The sequence below is a fragment of the Bubalus bubalis genome, chromosome 1 (assembly GCF_019923935.1).
Source record: "Bubalus bubalis isolate 160015118507 breed Murrah chromosome 1, NDDB_SH_1, whole genome shotgun sequence".
Taxonomy (NCBI): Eukaryota; Metazoa; Chordata; class Mammalia; order Artiodactyla; family Bovidae; genus Bubalus; species Bubalus bubalis.
Window position 1 is genome coordinate 72,160,827 of NC_059157.1, and position 19,812 is coordinate 72,180,638.

At 36.7% G+C, this 19,812-nt stretch overlaps 1 protein-coding gene and 1 long non-coding RNA gene across 4 annotated transcripts in view; one reads left to right on the forward strand and one right to left on the reverse strand.

Annotated features, from left to right (window-relative positions):
* ROBO1 (roundabout guidance receptor 1) overlaps positions 1-19,812 on the reverse strand; it is a 1,291,095-nt gene that overhangs the window by 863,142 nt on the left and 408,141 nt on the right. The gene's annotated exons all lie outside the window — the stretch shown is intronic.
* The window catches only part of LOC123332872, a 62,485-nt gene continuing 51,559 nt past the window's right edge, over positions 8,887-19,812 (forward strand). The window contains exon 1 of the long non-coding RNA XR_006550006.2: positions 8,887-9,018. This is a non-coding gene — a long non-coding RNA (uncharacterized LOC123332872). The remainder of the gene's footprint in view (positions 9,019-19,812) is intronic.

Consider the following 19,812-nt stretch of genomic DNA (forward strand, 5'->3'; position numbering starts at 1 on the left):
GCCTGGTTGTATCTGATGATCTTTATTTGTACAATTCCTCAATTCAAGAGTGTTGAAGTCCTGGGGCTAAATTCAGAGGGTTCTTTTATACCCAGCTAAATACCTTTGATTTATTCAGTCAATAGCAAGTCAATAGGAAGCTAATAAGAGTTTTAAGCAGAGGGCTAGGATGGCAGTGTGAAGGATGTACTGGAAGTTAAGTTGCAAAGAAATAAAAACAAAATTATCGCCATAGTGTAGGAAAGCTACTACACAATTCCTGTTGCTGCTGCTACTCCCACTGCTGCTGTTATTGCTACTGGTACTACCATTACCACCACCACCACTATTCACGGAATTTTTGAGTACTTATCTTGTGCCAGTGACTCCTCTAAATTTGTAACATGTACAATAAGCCTAAATCCTTTCCACAGTTCATGCCCCAAGGAGAATGATAAGAAACATTGTTTTCCCCTTTCCTTTTTGCTTTCTGTGTCTTCCACTTGAGCTCATCTTACCTTCTTCATCTTAGCTCAATCAACTTCCTCCCGACCTTTCCCACTACTCTACTTTCCAAAGGCCTGATTTGCCATCCATACTGCCCTCACATCAATATTCTTCATTCCTTTGCATCCTATTATTCCACTGGAGCTGCCCAGCAAAATTCCAAACATAAAACACTATTATATCCCACATCTCTGCTCTGCAATTATGTAGCTGAGTACTCAGGATTATGTCACTCAAATATGTTGACTGGCATAATACAAATTCAAGGTTTTCAATCATAGCAGGGCTCTCAGCATCACTGACCAACCTTTTAGATTTGTCATCTGCTCCTCCTCTCACTTCCTTTCCTGTCTCTTTTGATACATGTGTAGCAATTCACGAGACATCTACTGAAGAGCTAACGGACTTCACTGCAACAGAGTGAAATTACTAAACCTAATCATGTCGCTCTTCTACTTACAGTTTTTGGAAATAGTATCAGTAATAATAATAATAATAGTTCAAGTATTGAGAGGTAGGTTTTGGAGTCATTAGCATATAGATCTTAATGGAAACTGTATGAATGAGCAGAATCACCATTTTCATAAATGGACTTTCTTTTCATAAATGCTACCCATAAGTAGAATTTTCATAAACACTACCCATCAGAGAAATATTCACAGTTTCATTTCTATTCTTTAAGTATAAGAACTCATAAATTCAGTTTCTCATCCACATGCCACTCATAGTATTTAAATCTTTATTTAATGGAGAGAAGAGATTATTTATCATGTCAGAAGAAACATTCACAAAATAGATTTTTTGACCTTATATTTTCAGCATTGTTAGACACAATATGTTAAGAGAGTATATTTCAATAGGAAGACCTAATACCTTTTCAAAATATATAAGATTCTCTGATGAAAATACAAACATCCCCCCTTACTACTTCCTTATTTTTACTATAGGACTTTTCAACAATAAATGCATTCTCCTTGGCATTTAATCCTTCTAGGGAACATAAGATTCATAAGTTAACAAAATGTTGACATGATAGAATTTCATTCAAGTAATATATCTGACACTGTAGTTCTGTAAGAAGACTCATGATTCAACACCCCCCAAATTTTTAACCTCACACGTCACTGCTTTTACTTGTTTATTTATGTCCTTGCATATACCTGAACTTGTCTCTGCTTCTCTAATTCTGACACTTGGTAGAAAGTGTGCCAAGTCTGTAGTTTCTCTTTTTATTTGTAAAGGAAATCAATGACTAGAAGACATTCTCAGGGCATGGAGGGCAGGTTCATTAGACCAACCAAAACTCTAGATTTCCCTGAGTTAATAGAAATTTAAAAAACTTCTCTAGTTACACTCTGGCATCAGCCAATTTACTTCATTTTAATTAATGTAAATTTGTTCCTGGGCAATTTCAATTTTGGCCAAAATGTCCTGATTTATTTTGTTGTGTATTCATTTGAGCTGGACCCATCAAGAAGCCATAATATGGTAGGTCAGTAAAACTATTAGACTCATTAATTTTTCTCTTTATTTCTGCTTCTAGAAGAGTTTGTCTTTATGATGATCAATGAAGTATCGGAATGTGACATAGGAGAAATGAGGAATTTTACTCTAGAAGTTTAAGAAAATTCTGTAAATGAGATTGTAACCTTCAAAAAAGTATAAAATGCGTCATACCATTTGTCTTCTTTCTTGTGTCTAACGGGTAGTGGAAGCACACATCTGAATGATGTCATTTTGGATTTAAAAAGGGATGACATTAACCTTTCAGAACCTACTCTGTTTATAAGTCAAGAAGCTTCCATATATATTTAAGGGGGGGAATTTCTGTTAGACATATAGCCCATGAGCAATTGCAATATGTTATTGTGTCAGAGAGTTACTGAAAATGCCTCAGGTATTAGAATAAAAAGTGAATCATTATGACAATTAAAAACATTAATTGAGGTAATTATAAAGAGATCATAGTTTATATAGAATTTAGTTATAATTTACACAATTATCTTCAGTTTACAGACAAAAAATAATGAAGCTGTTTATCTGAAGTATTTACCAAACTGAAAATTCCAACTACAGAGAGGCTACATACATACACACGTTCAAAATACCGATTTGAGCTGGATCTGCCACAGGCCTAGCTGTAAGCTAATGAATTCCCTGAGGACAGGATGGTTTGGAGAGAATACAAGACTTCTAAAAACACAACATATCGCCAAATCAGATTACTTACTTTTGACTTTGTTTGAAATGAGGCTCATTTAACTGCAATCACTAACCTCTAGCACTAACCTCCGGTTGTGAATCAGGAAAGTATCTCTGCATACATAAAATAGGAAATCTGGTTTCTAACTTTCTTAAACTGAAGAAATGGTATCAGATTTCATCTACAGATCAATGCAAGCAAGGAATAAAACATAAAATTAAGGGGGTGGGTGGTGACAGCATTCTACATATAAACTTATCAGTTTCTTCTTTGTATTCCCAGAAAAAACATAAGATACGTTTGTTTGCTGGTGTGTGTGTGTGTGTGTGGTTTTGAATACTGAATATTACACAGTCTCTGGAACAGACTTTCTTGGTTTAAGTCCTGTCTGCTTTGCTTACACAGCTTCATGACCTTGGTCATGTTGGTTATTCTCTTTGCCTCTGTTTCTTTATCTGTAAAATGAGATTGTAATGATACTACTACCTACCCCATGAGGTTATTACAAGGAATAAGCATTCTAGTAGCTATAAAATACTAAGACTAGTGTTTGGCATAAAACAAGCATTATATAAATGCCAGCTATTATTACTGGAACAGAGAAATGGAGCATGATTCAGGTGTGTTAGTCATTGGGATCAAAAGGAACAAGCAAAGTCAGAGGGAAGGCGCTACTTGAGTACATTCTCTGTGTCCTATTTGGATTTGATTTGGAAAGAATGACTGATATCCCAAGAGGCCATAATTGGTTATCCTAAGACTAGTTTGAAATAGTGCTTTGTGATTGGGGAAGTTCTCCATTTACTGATTTAACAGATAATACATTTTGCTCTTGTAAATCTGTCTGGGGATTTCAACACATGTATTGGAATCCAAGGTGTGTCTGGGTATGCTTTAGTTATGTTTTCTCAATAGAAGTCTCACTGCACATTTAGTATCACCTTCATATTTGTAACCCATTTTCCATTTTGAAAAAGGAGAAAAATTTCAGAAATGTGATAATTTAAGTATCTCCTTTTTTAAATTTGATCTGTACTTTTAAGAGTGGAATAGTAGTCTCCTTCCTGCACATGGAAAGAACATGAATGATTATATATTTCGCCATTACAAATTAGAAACGTACTGTGCTACTCAGCATGTATTTTATTGTCTTCAACATATTTTTGATCATGAAAATTAAGGAATACTGCATGTTTGGACAACATGCCATAATTTAATATCAAGCAAAAGGTTTCTTCCCTCTACTTTCAAGTATCCACCTATAAATCAATGAATTGCTATTTAAAATGTGTTTCTTCAGAAACCAGTCATATCATGTCCTCTGTGCTACTATAAGATTGCCTCTTTATTTATCTGTGCTGCTGAGTTAATTATAAAATGCTTGCAGTGAGTGAACATTTTGCTTGCCTAGTCAGCATCCTAAACTAGATTAATCTTCTAGCAACAGTTAATGGAAACTAAATCACACATCAACATGTATAACAATATAATGATGAAACAGCAAATGAATCACTCAATTAACTCCTTGATAAATATCAAAAACATATTTTGTTCCTATAATTTAAAAGTCAAAATGAGCCTTTCTGCTTTCAGTATGCTTTTCTTTTTTAAAAAATGGCTAAATTCTAGAGAATTAATATGATGAAATGAACAAGATAAAAAAAAAACAAAACCTGCTTAACTCATTTATTAACTGACCTTCAAAACCAAGATATTACTTCACATATAATGTTTCCATTCTTTGATAATGTAGAGTTGATCTTTAAAACTACATAGTTATAAATACAAATATACACATAAATTACAGTTGGTTCATTTTCTGTCTGTATAAGAATTGTTTCAAAGTATTTCTTATTACTAGATTGGTGGTTGGTGCTGATACTGTTTAAAGAGTTTTAATGACCAAATTTCCATGATTCCGATGGGTCAAACTTTCTATTTCATGCTAGTCACTCATTACTCAATCTACTGAGTAAACCATGAGAATAGTTATCCAAACCTCAATCATTTAGAATGTAATCTAGACTTTTCCAGTATTATGAATATCAATATGTCTAGGGTTATAAGAAAGCCCCAAAGAGAAAGAAGGGGTTTCCCAGGTGGCTCCAGTGGTAAAGAATCCACGCAGATTCCATCCTGGTGGCGGGAAGATCCCCTGGAGGAGGAAATGGCAACCCATTCCAGGGAAATCCCATGGATAGAGGAGCCTGGCAGGCTACAGTTCATGGGGTCACAAAAGAGTCAGATATAACTTAGCAACTAAAACAACAACAAAGAGAAAGAAAAATCAACATCATAAATTCTGATTAAAAGGCTCTATCATGCCAGGACTAAAAATATCACACTATAGCAGTCATGGTTCTTTGTTCTCTATAGCTTATAATACAATTGGAGACATCACAGCTATATAAGCTTAGCCCTATGAAGTACTAATATAATAAGCCCAAAGGCCTGAAAACAGAGAGATTGGTGGACTTCAGAGTAAGTGGTTTATAGGAGAGTTGGAAAGATTTCTGGAGTTGGTGATACTTGAACTAAGTTTGAATGAGAGAACTTTAATCACTAGATTAAAAAAGAAGGATAATTTCAGGCAAAGGAAATTGTGGAATACTTCTGGACTCTATGGCAGTAGCACCCAAGACAATAGAATAAGAGATTATGATACATGTACTCTGAAAAAGTTTTGGAGGAAGTTCATACAATCCCAACTTCAAGTTTCAGTAAGGTTTAGTTACTAAATGCTTCTTTTAAGAAAAGTCTAGTTATAATCTTAATTTTATGATATTGGCCATGGCTTGATGATCACATCAGAATGTAAATCCCTTATAAATAAAATACATTTAATTTTCTTTTTTTTTACTTTTCCAATAGGACTTATGAATGAAACATGACAATGGAAAAAAAGAAAAAGATCTGTAATCAATTCTTCATTATCCATACTTAATTTTCAGTGTGACTAATTTCTTAGTGAATCCAGAAGTTTGTTAAATAATTTATGAAGATTTTATGTGCTTCTTTTAAACTGTTACCTCACTGTCTTCATTCTTTTCTTTATACAATTTAATCCATGTGACTCTCACTCAATGTAGAATAAAAATAAAATAAAAATAGATATAGTAAAGTAATATAAATTTTTATAAACTTTTAGCTTATCAATATAGAGGGCAACTATATTTTTGCAAGAGTACAATATGCCCTGGAGGAGGGCATGGCAACCCACTCCAGTATTCTTGCCTTGAGACTTCCATAGGCAGAGAAGCCTGGAGGGCTATGGTCCACAGGTTTGCACAGAGTTGGACACGACTGACTGAGCACACAGGTCACAGAACTCATAAGTGGCACAGTGGAAGCAAGTTGGCTCCAGATTCCAGGGTGCTGAGCTACGGTGCTGGGTGTTGAAGTAAGATCATGCTCTTGAATCAAACTCCCTCTTTAAGAATAATAGTTTTCATCTCTGGCTGCAAACTACAACACTATTTAAGGCCTTAACCAGTACACATGTCATGTTTGCATCAAACATCTTCCAATCCAGTATATGGGTATTTAGTGGAGTCTGTGTATCTGTACTTTTAAGAAACTCTACAGGTAATTTTGATGAACCTTGATATAGATTGCTTTGTTAGTCCAAAGCATTGTGGTATTTAATGGACATACTAATTTACCATATTGCATTTATCGTCATTAGTTTACATAAGAGCAAATTAAAGCTCAGTGAACTGACACAAATATTTCTAATGCTCCTATTGGGAAGAATAAAATGTCTGTTGTTTAAAAAAATAATGGAATGTTCTTACTATGCATCTTTGTGTGGGATAAAAATTATCTTCCTGTCTAAAAAGTAATACTCATGGAACCAAAGTCAAGTAAACATGACACAGCAAAGAATCATATTTTACCGTAAGATTTGTAATGGGTAGCTAAAAGAGAAAGCCAACAAATTCCTTCTCTGAAAAAAAAAAAAAAAAGTTGATAGACAAATTTGCATAACTTGGGCTTTTATTAAGTAACTTAAAAATTTAACTCTGGGACCAATAGTGACTCAAAATTGGAAAAAGGAATGAATATTTTTTTAAAAGAGATACTCATGAAGATTGGCAAGGATGAATTTTCAAATTCAACATTGAACTCTTAGTTTCCTGTGGTGTTGGAGAAGACTCTTGAGAGTTCCTTGGACTGCAAGGAGGTCAAACCAGTCAACCCTAATGGAAATCAGTCCTGAAGAGTCATTGCAAGGACTGATGCTGAAGCTGAAACTCTAACACTTTGGCCACCTGATGTGAAAAACGGCCTCATTGGAACAGGCCCTGGTGCTGGGAAAGATCGAAGGTTGGAGGAGAAGGGGACGACAGAGGATGAGATGGTTGGATGGCATCACCGACTGGATGGACATGAGTTTGAGTAAGCTCCGGGAGTTGGTGATGGACAGGGAAGCCTGGTCTGCTGCAGTCCATGGGGTCACAGAGTCGGACACGACTGAATGACTGAAGTGAACTATAAAGTTGGAGGGGTAAAAATGTCAGAGTAGAAAGTGCAGTGCTTATTTGCGGCTCCTTTTTTTTTTTTCCTCAAGTTTTTATGGTTGTTCTAAAAAATATTAGATATTTGTTAATATTAAAAACGCATCGCAAACTTAAAAGTTTATTGGTTAAGAAAAGAGTTATATTTGTTGATTAATTTTTTTTTTCTCTGAAAGCTGGCAGTTTCCAAAGGCAGATCAGTGCCATCTAGTGGCCACATTAGTTAAAAGCGTATCCTTTCCGATCAAGTTCAGTGCGCCTGTGCGTGCCTGTTAAGTTGCTTCACTACTGTCCGCCTTTTGTGAACCCATGGACTGTAGCCCATCAGGCTCCTCTGTCCCTGGAATTCTCCAGGGAATCATACTGGAGTGGGTTGTCATGCCCTCCTCCAGGCGATCTTGCCGACTCAGGGATCGAACCTGCATTTTTACCTCTCCTGCGTTGGCATGCGGATTCTTTACCACTAGTACCAGCTGGGAAGCCCCCAAGATCAGTATAGGGTGACAAATCCATATCATACATTCATATGTAAGTATAAATTTTAAAATGTATATTTACTTCCTAAAGCTATTTTTTCAATGTATAACAATGAGGCAAACATAGAACAATTACACTAAAATAAAAGTTTAATATTTAACAATTTAATTAGAAATGAGAAATTTATGTATCTAAGTCATGGTGTTTGAAAGATACAAGAAAGCAGTTTAATGGATACACAAGACCTTATACTAGAATATAATAAAATAGTTTTAAAAAGTAGTAGACTGAGGATGTTTCCAGTGTCAAGATTGTGCTTATGGATATTATAAATAGGATGGCTAGCAATTCACAATGAAAACACTATTTGTTTCTCTGTTTCCTTATAAGAGAGACTAGGCAACATTTTTATACAATTTTGGAACATGGTATTAAACTAGAGGAGAGGTTCCTGAGTAAAATACTTAATAACCAATTAGATTTAATGTCTAATAAAATACTTACTAGATTTATGACAAGTTATATAATTCCTCTTACCATGGATCCTGAATAATAAGATAAAAAAGTATTCCCCTCCAAATGTTCATGAACTGTCTTATCTTGAGGAAAAAGAAATGGACTAGATGCATTGTTTTCTTTCAGAATTCAGTTGTATTAAAAAGCAAGTATCCGCCCTCATAATTCATCTTTTTGGTTTTGAGATAATACGCCTGTTTGAGCCAGCTGAAGTTCTGCCTTTTGTTAGTTCTTTTCCTGAGACTCCAATTAACTTTACAGAATTTCTCTTCAGGGGAAAAAAGTCTAGGCGAAAGGATTAATTTAGCTAACAATGCTATAATATAAAAAAATCTGTAGGAGCTTTTTCTGACCTATTCCAGGGACTCTGCCAACTCGAAGGCAGGGATGATAAAAGAGCTCTTCATAGCCCGGGAGATAAGGGAAAAACCCATCACATCAGACCCAATTGCTCTTAGAGGAATTCAAAAGAATCCGAAATAGTCTTAATGTCTAAAAATGCCACATTTTCTATCTAGACACTAGGATCCAAATGGTACGGAAGTTTGACTTATCGGTGATATAATTTTCTCATCCTGATGAGGATGGCTTTTATGTGTTCCAAATGAGCTATCAGAACAGGGGTGAGCCATTCTTTTGCTCAGCCACTCAGAGGAAACAGTGTGGTTGCGTGAAACACAGAACTAAGAATAATCCAGCCATGCGGCTTCTCTTGCCCCCCCTTTCAGCCATGATGGCTTTTCTTGGGCAGTCTCTGAAACACAGAAACTGGGGACTTCTTTCCTCTTCTGAATGTGACTTAAAGTATCCTCTGTTCAGGTAGGCACTTTGTTCCTTTCTTGCCTTGTATTCAATATGACCATGAAATAAAAAGAAAGAAAGAAATTTCGGAAACTGTGGTAATGCTGTCTTTTAAAATTATCTTTATTGTTGATTTTTGCTATGGTCTCTTTTGTTTCTTTTGCATTTATTTCTGCTCTAATTTTTAAGTATACCTGTGGCGGATTCGTTTTGATGTTTGGCAAAACTAATACAGTGTTTCAGATTTAAAATAAAATAAAATTTAAAAAAAATAAAAAAATAAAATTATCTTTAATTTTGTCACTGAGAATACCAATGATTTTATAACTTTTAAGAAGCCATTTTCACATGGACTATTCTTGGATTACACATCATGACTCAAATTACATGGTTATGGTTCCTCAAGAAATTTTACTTGGAAGGCCATATAATTAAAGTGCATGTAATTCAGTCATGACTGCTAACTCTTTGCAAAGAAACCAGTGTCACTAAGTCCTCGGCCTACATGTAGAGAAACATACGTACATAAGTCATACATATCTGTGCACATTTACACACATATAAGCACACACATATGGGTACAGACATTTATTTGCCTTTATATTCCTCTTATCATTCTGATTATCCTGATTATTGGAAAAGACCCTGATGCTTGGAAAGACTGAAAGCAGGAGGAGAAGGGAATGACAGAGGATGAGATGGTTGGATGACATCACCAATTCAATGGACTTGAGTTTGAGAGATGGTGAAAGACAGGACAACAACAAAGGTCCATCTAGTCAAGGCTATGGTTTTTCCAGTGGTCATGTATGGATGCAAGAGTTGGACCGTGAAGAAGGCTGAGCGCTGAAGAATTGATGCTTTTGAACTGTGGTGTTGGAGAAGACTCTTGAGAGTCCCTTGGACTACAAAAAGATCCAAACAGTCCATTCTAAAGGAGATCAGCCCTGGGTGTTCTTTAGAAGGAATGAAGCTAAAGCTGAAACTCCAGTATTTTGGCCACCTCATGCGAAGAGTTGACTCATTGGAAAAGCCTCTGATGCTGGGAGGGATTGAGGGCAGGAGGAGAAGGGGATGACAGAGGATGAGATGGCTGGATGGCATCACTGACTCGATGGACGTGAGTCTGAGTAAACTCCAGGAGTTGGTGATGGACAGGGAGGCCTGGCGTGCTGCAATTCATGGGGTCACAAAAGAGTTGGACATGACTGAGCAACTGAACAACAACAAAATCATTCTGATTTACAAGTTGAAAGCCCCAATCAGAAGTTCTACTATAAAATGATAATCATTTTAATCATGATCATTTGCCAAGAAGTAATTTTCATCATAGGAAACATAACCCCAATTCTAAAGAATTAGAAAATAATAAAAAATGAAAAATAGAGCTTATGTTCACTTTCAGTGTGGTGAATTATCAAAGTATAAGGAAGGAGAAATTCTAAGTCATTGATAATTATGTATTCTGCAATAACTTTATTATATATTCTCTATGTTTCAATGACTGTCAGACAATGGTTTTGGTTTTATCATTTGCTTATTATCACATTTCAGAAATATGTTCATTTGGTTTAAAAATGAATGATTCTTCCCTCATGCCACTCATGTACATTACTGTACTCAGATTTTGTTTCCTTTCTTCTAATATCAGCTTTTTATTTCTTTTAACATCAGCTATTTATTTTTGACTAATTAATCTTTTCTTCTCTAGCTTCTACCTAATAAGATTCAGACATTATAAAGGCCATATAGATGGCAGTGAACAGCAGCGGTGATCTCCATTTGGGATTAATGATCAAATTTTTATATAATTTTGATTCTTAGCCACAGTTTAGTCATACATAATTTTATTATTGAAAAGGCATTGGCATCAGAAACTTATATATAATATTTTCATGCAGATAATGTGTCAGAAACTTAACTTGAACTTCTTTAAAAATCATGGACACTTCCTGAATGTATATTTATTTTCTAAGGAATTGGCTGAGGATACACTCTGGTATCTGAAAAAACTATGAAAACCATGAGAGTCAGCCTTCTTAGAAACACTATCTCTTAGGGGCTACCTTCTGTCCTCATTCCTGGGGGCCACTTTCATTCTGGCTTCAGTCATTCTTCACTCTAACTATAGTTTAGTTATAGTTATAGTCAATGTTTCAGTTCTGCCACACAGTTTTCAAACATACTTGAATTTGGATTGCATCAGAAATTCCTGTCCTCAGAATCATTTACAGCTTCTCTACTGGCTCCTTCTGTGCTTCACTTCTCCTCTCTCGATTAAAGTCCAAGGTCCATCTACAACTCTAACTTCCCTTTTCCCAGATTTCTTGATATCCCTACCCACTTGCTTGGCAAAGCCATAACTGGATATCAGTCCAGATCTTGGCCTTCACACCTACACATTCACACTACATTCATGGTCAACAACCTTAACTTAGCCCTGAACGAGGACAAGCGGATGAAATTCTGTGTCAGTTCCTACTCCTGCTTCTCATAGTTAAACATTCACCTGCTCTCTGCTGCTCAGTGTGAAGTTTTGGTTCCTTCAATGCTTTGCTCAGTCATCAGAGGAACTTTATAAACAAATGGAAGCCATCACAGGAAAGTGCAACAACTTCCTTCACTGAGTCTATCAACTTGGGTCTTGAGTTCTACTTAAATTATACTTCCCATTGGGATTCAAATTACACCGTCCCATTGGGCTATGGGGAAGACAGCAGTCTCCTTTAGACTCGACACCCCCCTTCTCTGATTTCACTCTTCTACTTCACTATGAAATTTCTTAGAAGAAGTGCTTTCTCCAGTTCACCTCTGAATTGCCTCCCAACTACTCCTTCTGGTCTTGAAATTCACCACTCCACTATAGGTCCTCATGAAAATCTCAAGAGTTCCCTGTTGAAAGACTCTTAGTTGTTCTCTTGGAAGATTTAACAATGTTGCATTTGCCCCACTTACTCATCTCCTCTCTTTTCTTGGCTGTCTTGGACTCCGCTGCTGCCGCTAAGTCGCGTCAGTGGTGTCTGACTCTGTGCGACCCCATAGACGGCAGCCCACCAGGCTCCGCCATTCCTGGGATTCTCCAAGCAAGAATACTGGAGTGGGTTGCCATTTCCTTCTCCAATGCATGAAAGTGAAAAGTGAAAGTGAAGTCTGCTCCCTCCCAAATGGCCAGCACTCAGCAGGGGCACAGCAAAGGATACATAATGGCCACTGATACATATGCAGTGCATGACTTAACAATTAATATATGAATGAGAGATCCTGGGTCAGAGTCACCATTGCTTGGGAAGTTTTCAGGCTTCCCAAAGGTCACTTCACTCAAGAAACAGGTGGAGTCCTGAATTCCTTCTAAGGCAGTTCATTTCATATTAAATTCCTGAGAAGAGGCTAAAACCACATTAGTCTCTTAAGCACTCTATATTTAGGATATCCTAGAAACAGAGGGAAGCCCTTGCATTTATATTATGTAGCTTTCAAAGCTGTTGCACTTGGTCAGAAATAGGAAACTGAAATGGTGAGACATCTCCATGAAGGCTCAAATTACACTATTTTGCAAAGTTTAAAATTTGTCTGTCATTATCCATAAATTACAGCTATATGTTATAATTATTTAATCTACATTTCTTGTTAAACATCTATATTATGTCACGTCACCAATTTACAGGAATTATGTGATTAGGTATAATTATCCTAAATAGCTGAACACAATTAAAAAATCTTACATGCAGGAAGTGTCATATATAATATGTTAATTTTTCTATGTTAATTTTTCTTCTCTTGTCTCACTGTCCTTGGTCTGTATGAAAATGAGATAAAGGCTGGTTCACTTTGAATGGGGTAAGGGAATTTCAAGCTTTAGGTGACTTCCTACTCAGGGGTCAAACACAGCATTTCTGTCCTTCTAGTAAGCACATTTTCAGACAACTTGTACAGTTAGAGTTCATGAATCTTATAACCAGTAGTATCAACTGTGATGATGCTGTGGTTTTATTTACTGCTTGAAGGTTCTATGCAAGACTTAAGAGTTGGAGGTTTATCTTTTGATTTCTCTGCTCCGGTGACTTGCCAGACTGCTGTCTATATCTATTTCCTTGTGAGGCAGCCGTGCGCATAAGTAAGCTCAGTGAAGCAGAGACCTGGTTCAGATTCATTATTTACTAGAATGTGTGACCTTGGATAGTCTTATAACCTCTTGATAACTTTGTTCTCCATCTACAGAATATGGACAATGGTAATGGACAATGGATGTGGATAATAATAGCACCTCTTAGTGTAGATCTGGAGGAGGGAATGGCAATCCACTCCAGTACTCTTGCCCAGAGAATCCCCATGGACAGAGGAGCCTGGCCGGCTACAGTCCATGGGTTGCAAATTGCTGAACACGACTGAGCAGCTAAGCATAGCACAGCACAGTGTAGATCTGAGCACATGTTAAGTGCACATTACTATTCAGATCTCAGATTAAAGGCTGCTTCTTCAGAGACCTTCCCTGATCAACACTCTCCACGCTTGGCACACTTTGTTGTTAAGTACTATATATTTATTAGATGAATATTGCTCTCTTTTAAGAAGCTATGCATTGCATGAAAGTAGATAGGATTATGCTTGTTTCATGCCTGTGCATTGCCTATCACTTAGAGAAAGCTGACTGCTGTGTAAATGATATACAATTCCTTTCTTCACTTTCCTCTTTGCCTTTCCTATTTTTTCACACAATCTGATGGTCAGTGTGTATTTCAGTGACCTGATAAACGCATTCACACTAAGGTACTAGAGACTGACAGGATCATAAGAGAGACTTCATGGAAAATAGCTTTCTAAAAATATTTGCAAACTATTATGCAAGTGATAGGTGTTACGGTGGCTCAGATGTTGAAGAATCTGCCCGTAATGCAGCATACCTGGGTTTGATTCCTGTCGGGAAGATCCCCTGGAGAAGGGAATGGCTACCTACTCCAGCATTCTTGCCTGGAGAATTCTAAGGACAGAGGAGCCTGGCACGCTACAGTCCATGGGGTTGCAAAGAGTTGAACACAACTTAGTGACTAACAATACTATCTGCACATTGAGAAAGTCAATTGTGTTTGCAACCTATGGAAGCAGAAACTCTGATCTTAATGATCAGCCCAAGGGCTGGTGACAGAGTTTTCTGGGGGCTCAGAGCTCCCACAAACCAACCTCCTAAAATCCTGCCAGGTGTGAGGCTATTATTCCTGAGCATCAGCCTTGCTCTAACTACAGGATCTTGTTCTGTTGCTGCAAACATCCACTTCACACTCTCCCTCAGGCACCCTTTGCAGCTAGTTTCATCTGGCTATCCTCACTCCTCCCCCACATCCAACTCTGATTTCAGAGTGTGGTTTCAACTACCTGTTCTGATTTGGGCTATTTCAATCCACTTCCACTGTTTTTACTCTTTTCTCATCCAGAAAGAAATTAAATACAGGTGGGTCCTGCTTTTGAGTACTTAGACACTCCATGGAAGATCAAAACACTGGTTAATTGTTTACCTTACAAAAGGCTTGTTTTTTCAAGACAATTTACAGAATCAGTGCCTTAAGTAATACCTGCTCCTGTGTGCTTTTTAACCTGATTTGACTGCTGCTGCTGCTAAGTCGCTTCAGTCGTGTCCGACTCTGTGCGACCGCATAGATGGCAGCCCACCAGGCTCCCCCGTCCCTGGGATTCTCCAGGCAAGGACACTGGAGTGGGTTGCCATTTCCTTCTCCAATGCATGCAAGTGAAAAGTGAAAGTGAAGTCGCTCAGTCGTGTCCGACTCATAGCGAACCCATGGACTGCAGCCCACCTGGCTCCTCTGCCCATGGGATTTTCCAGGCAAGAGTACTGGAGTGGGGTGCCATTGCCTTCTCCGCTGATTTGACTACTAGATGTTTAATTTATAAAACTTTGCGAGAACACACTGATTTTGCATAACTAATGCTTTCAAACATCCTGTGAATTCGTATCATGGCAGTCACAGAAGAAACAAGCGTGCTTTCACAGCTTATGGGGTAAACTAGTGGGAAACACATTAAGAAATCTTGTTTTGTGTGTGCATCATCAAAATTAACTTGCCTTAAATCAATCACATAGGTTAATATAAAAACACAAGAAATCTACAAAACTTAATTCAGGAAGACACTGTCTTTTTTTTTTTTCCTCCTTTCTTCTCTCAGCATTAAAATACAGAAAGCTATGGAAAATCTTCAAATCCTTAGTCACATAAAAATCTAAATTCTGTATGTAGAAAATATGGACAAACCCAAATAAGTTCCATGTGTGAAGTCCCTTTGGCCTGCTTACACAACCAACTTCCTTTACACTTTTTGAAAAAAGTCAGCTCATAGTACTCAGTGAATACTAAGCTTCCAGCCTGAGTATAATTCTCAATATATTTTAATACCGAGAAGGTGCCTGGATCTGGAACTACCAAAAATCCACAGAGAAGAAAAGTAATCAGAAGTGGCTTCTTTCCTTTCCTGACTTTTCCTTCTCTGACCTCATAAAATTCTCTCAAAGGTAAGTTAGCTAATCCTACAGTAAGAACAGCCTGTTTCCTATTTGCTACATTGGTGTGCCATCTGTGGGTCAGTGAGTAGACTTCTCAGAAAACTTTATTAAACTGTTAGGTTTTGTTTAAACAACACATGACTATTTTCATTTTCACTTCTTGAAAATTTTAAAGAGTGTTTTTTTTTTTTAATGGTTGGGGCGGGTCTTAAATGACTGCAAATTTCTAATTTATTTCTAATAGTATGCTATTGTAGCGAGCCACGAAAGACAAAAAAACTATGTCACAATTCTTAACTGTGAGTAAAACTGAAATCTTTGCCAAAAATAATTGATTAAATTGATAGTTTAAAACAGTTTGCATATAGCTGCTAAATTTTAAAATTAGGTAAATATAGGTAAGATATAAGTTAAAAATACAAGAGGAAAATTTTAAGACCTGATAAAAGTGAGAGCCAATCTTGCCATGATTAATTTTTTGATCACATAAAAGTCTGTATTTTCCATGTTTATATTTCTATTGAAGAAAAAAAGAAATTATGAAACCTATTCTTATGCTTAATTGCTTCTCTGAATAATAACTTGTTTTTGTGTGACATGTTACATACACATATAGTCTCATTTTATCCTTGCCACAAACTTAAGAACGGGTAGGACAATTATTATGTAACTTTCATATTTGTCTATGGGCTTCCCTAGTAGCTCAGGTGGTAGAAAATCCGCCTGCAATAAAGGAGACCCTGGTTCGATTCCTTGATCAGGAAGATCAGCTAGAGAAGGAATAGGCTACCCATTCCAGTATTCTTGGGCTTCCCTGGTGGCTTAACTGGTAAAGAATCTGCCGCAATGTGGGAGACCTGGGTTTGTTCACTGGGTTCGGAAGATCCTCTGAAGAAGGAAACAGCTAACCACCCCAGTATTCTGGCATGGAGAATTCCATGGACTATTCCATGGGGGTCGCAAAGAGCTGGACACGACTGAGCAACTTTCACTTTCATATTTGCCTACTATGGAAACAGAAACTAGTGGGCTCAATGACAAGTCCAAGGTCATACATCTACAACCCTGGGGTTGATATCTAAGTCTTTCCAATGTACTGTAATAATTCTCATCTTCCTTATTTCTCCAAAAGAATGATATAATTTATATTCAATGCAAAGACATATTTAACCAACCTGCAAGATATGTCTTCTGGAATCACATTTTAATATCTATTTTTAGAAGGGGAGAATTTATAGTTTCAAATGAATTTAAGCCAACATAGCCTTTAAAGACATGTAAAAGAAATTAAGTAGCTAATATATAGATATATTCCATTTATGTAGAAGATGGAAAGTGATGCAAAACAGAAAAAAGAGTAGATAAGAAAAGCCATTATTCACAGTAAATGTAAATCTAACATAGAAAAATTTGAATCCATATATAGGTAAATACCAAAATATAAGTGCACACATATAAACAAAAAATGTTGATTTTTGAAAGAAAATGAGGTGTAAAGGATAATTCTTAAACACTGATGATTAAGAATCACTGTAGATGGTGACTGCAGCCATGAAATTAAAAGACACGTGCTCCTTGGAAGAAAAACTATGACCAATCTAGACTGCATATTAAAAAGCAGAGACATTACTTTGCCAACAAATGTTCATCTAATCAAAGCTATGGTTTTTCCAGTAGTTGTGTATGGATGTGAGAGTTGGACCATAAAGAAAGCTGAGGACTGAATAATTGATGCTTTTGAACTGTGGTGTTGGAGAAGACTCTTTAGAGTCCCTTGGACTGCAAGGAGAACAAATCAGTCAATTCTAAAGGAAATCAACCCTGAATATTCACTGGAAGGACTGATGCTGAAGCTCCAATACTTTGGACACCTGATGCAAAGAACTGACTCATTGGAAAAGACCCTGATGCTGGGAAACATTGAAGGCAGGAGGAGAAGGGGATGACAGAGAATGAAATGTTTGAATAGCATCACTGACTCAATGGACATGAGCTTGAGCAAGCTCCGGGAGTTGGTGATGGACAGGGAAGCCTGGTGTGCTGCAATCCATGAGGCTGCAAAGAATTGGACATGACTGAGTGACTGAACCGGACTGAACTGATGATTAAGAAAATATAGGACAACAAAATAAACATGTATTCACAGGTTTTTATGAAGTGAAGTTATGTGTCCTCTCCAAATTCATACCTTGAACCATAACCTTCAGTGGCTGTAGTTGTATGGGCTCTCTAAGAAAGCTTTAAGGTTAAATGAAGTCATATGGGTGGAGTCTTGATTCCAAAGGATTAGTGTCCTTATAGGAAGAAACAGCAGAAAGCTTGCTGTCTCCCTGCCTCCTGCTAGTGCACAAAGAAGAGGTCATTAGTGAAGTCACTCAGTCGTGTCCAACTCTTTGCGACCCCGTGGACTGTAGCCTACCAGGCTCCTTCGTCCATGGGATTTTCCAGGTGAGAGTACTGGAGTGGGTTGCCATTGCCTTCACCAGAGGATCTTCCTGACCCAGGGATCGAACCCAGGTCTCTCGCATTGTAGAAAGACGCTTTACCATCTGAGCCACCAGGGAAGTCCTAATAGAAATACACAGTAGAAATGTACCCATCAACAAGCCAGGAAGAGAGCTATTACAAGAAATCAACTTTGCCAGCACCTTGATCATGGGCCTTCCAGCATCCAGAACTATGAGAAAATAAATATTTGTTGTTTAAGCCACCCAGTGTGTGATATTTTGTTATAGCATCCTAAACAGACTAAAACAGAGGCTGAAGTTATATTTAATACTAAATTTAATTTTTTAAGCAGACAAGTAAATCCTAACTCCTTCATCTTTATAAAAAAACAAACAATTGTTCAGTGCGGTCACAGAGTACTGGACATGAATGGGTGACTGAACAGCAACAAAACGTTCAGTATTTGTAACTAGCAAAAAACAAAACCAATGATGTCTGCTTCAAATTGCTTAATGCTTGAAGTATTACCTTTTACTGTTAAACTATAAAATATTGTTTTGGTCCTATGTGAGCTATGTGTCTCTTGACTAGGTCTCCAGTCTACTCTATATTTTTTGTCTTCTGACCCAGAATATACGTAGCAGACCATTTAAGGATTATGATATCTTTTACAACACTGGAAAAAACTGCATTATTAATCTGACCAGCTAAAAGAGAAGGAGAGTAACAAACCACAAATATTTCTCATTTGTCATAATTTGCAAGCATAGCTAGTCAGGGGAGTTATATTATCCTGCAGTCTATAGAGTGACTGCAGTTCTACAGAGAACAATAATACACTGTCAAATATTGAGCCACTGAAATTCCGCCATTTCCCTCAAATTATAACTTTGTAGCAGATATTCAGTATTTATAATGGGGTAGATGCCAGCTTATCTGAGGAAGATCTGAAGAGAATTTACTCTGTGCAATTTATTCCAGACTCTGACGGAACTAACCTATTTTGTGTCTTCCTTGGATATAAAGCCAAGAGACAGCATAGCCTTCTAAGGATCTTTTAGTTCAATCAGAGCTCCCAAATGCAAAATTCAGCATTCTGGGCCACAATGTGTAGATTTAAAACATCCCCTGGGGATCTTTAGATCTATAAACCAATCAGCTGATTACCTTTACCCATTTATGCTATTTTCTCTTGTGGTTTACTACCATCTGGGGTTTTAATTGGCTTTTTATCTCATATTGACTATATTTAATAGGATCATCATTCTTATTTTATATTTAGTAAATATATCATAAGTTTATATTAAAAGCAAGAGCAAGTTTCAGTTAACTATTGAAGAACTACATTAAAAAGTGTTGGGAATAGAGAAAGCTTTTTACAAAGTGGAACAAAAGAAAAAGTATTTGTCATGGAGCCTCTTAGGGGTAAAATCCAAAGCTTATTCCTTCAGTGTGTCTGATGTTTCAGCTGAATTTAATTTATCATCCAATTCCAAAGAGAGTTACAAATATGTAACAAGTATGTTACTAATATATAAATGAGTGTCTAGTTAAGATTCTGAAAATTTCACAGACACTTGGATAAAAAATAAAACAAAATAAACATTCTTACAGCTTATACATTCTTTTGCATGGGAATGTTAAAAACAAAGTGATGAGTACCTGTTTTAAAATCCAAGACTCTCTAGACTCTGAGACTTTCTCTTAGAAAGAGAAAACCTATTTCTGAGTATTTAATGACATTGACCAATGAAAATAATTAATTTTTATAAAGAAGAAAAATGTGATATTTGAATTTAACTTTATTTTTGGAAGGACAGTCATTAAAATATAAATTATTTTCATCAAATTAT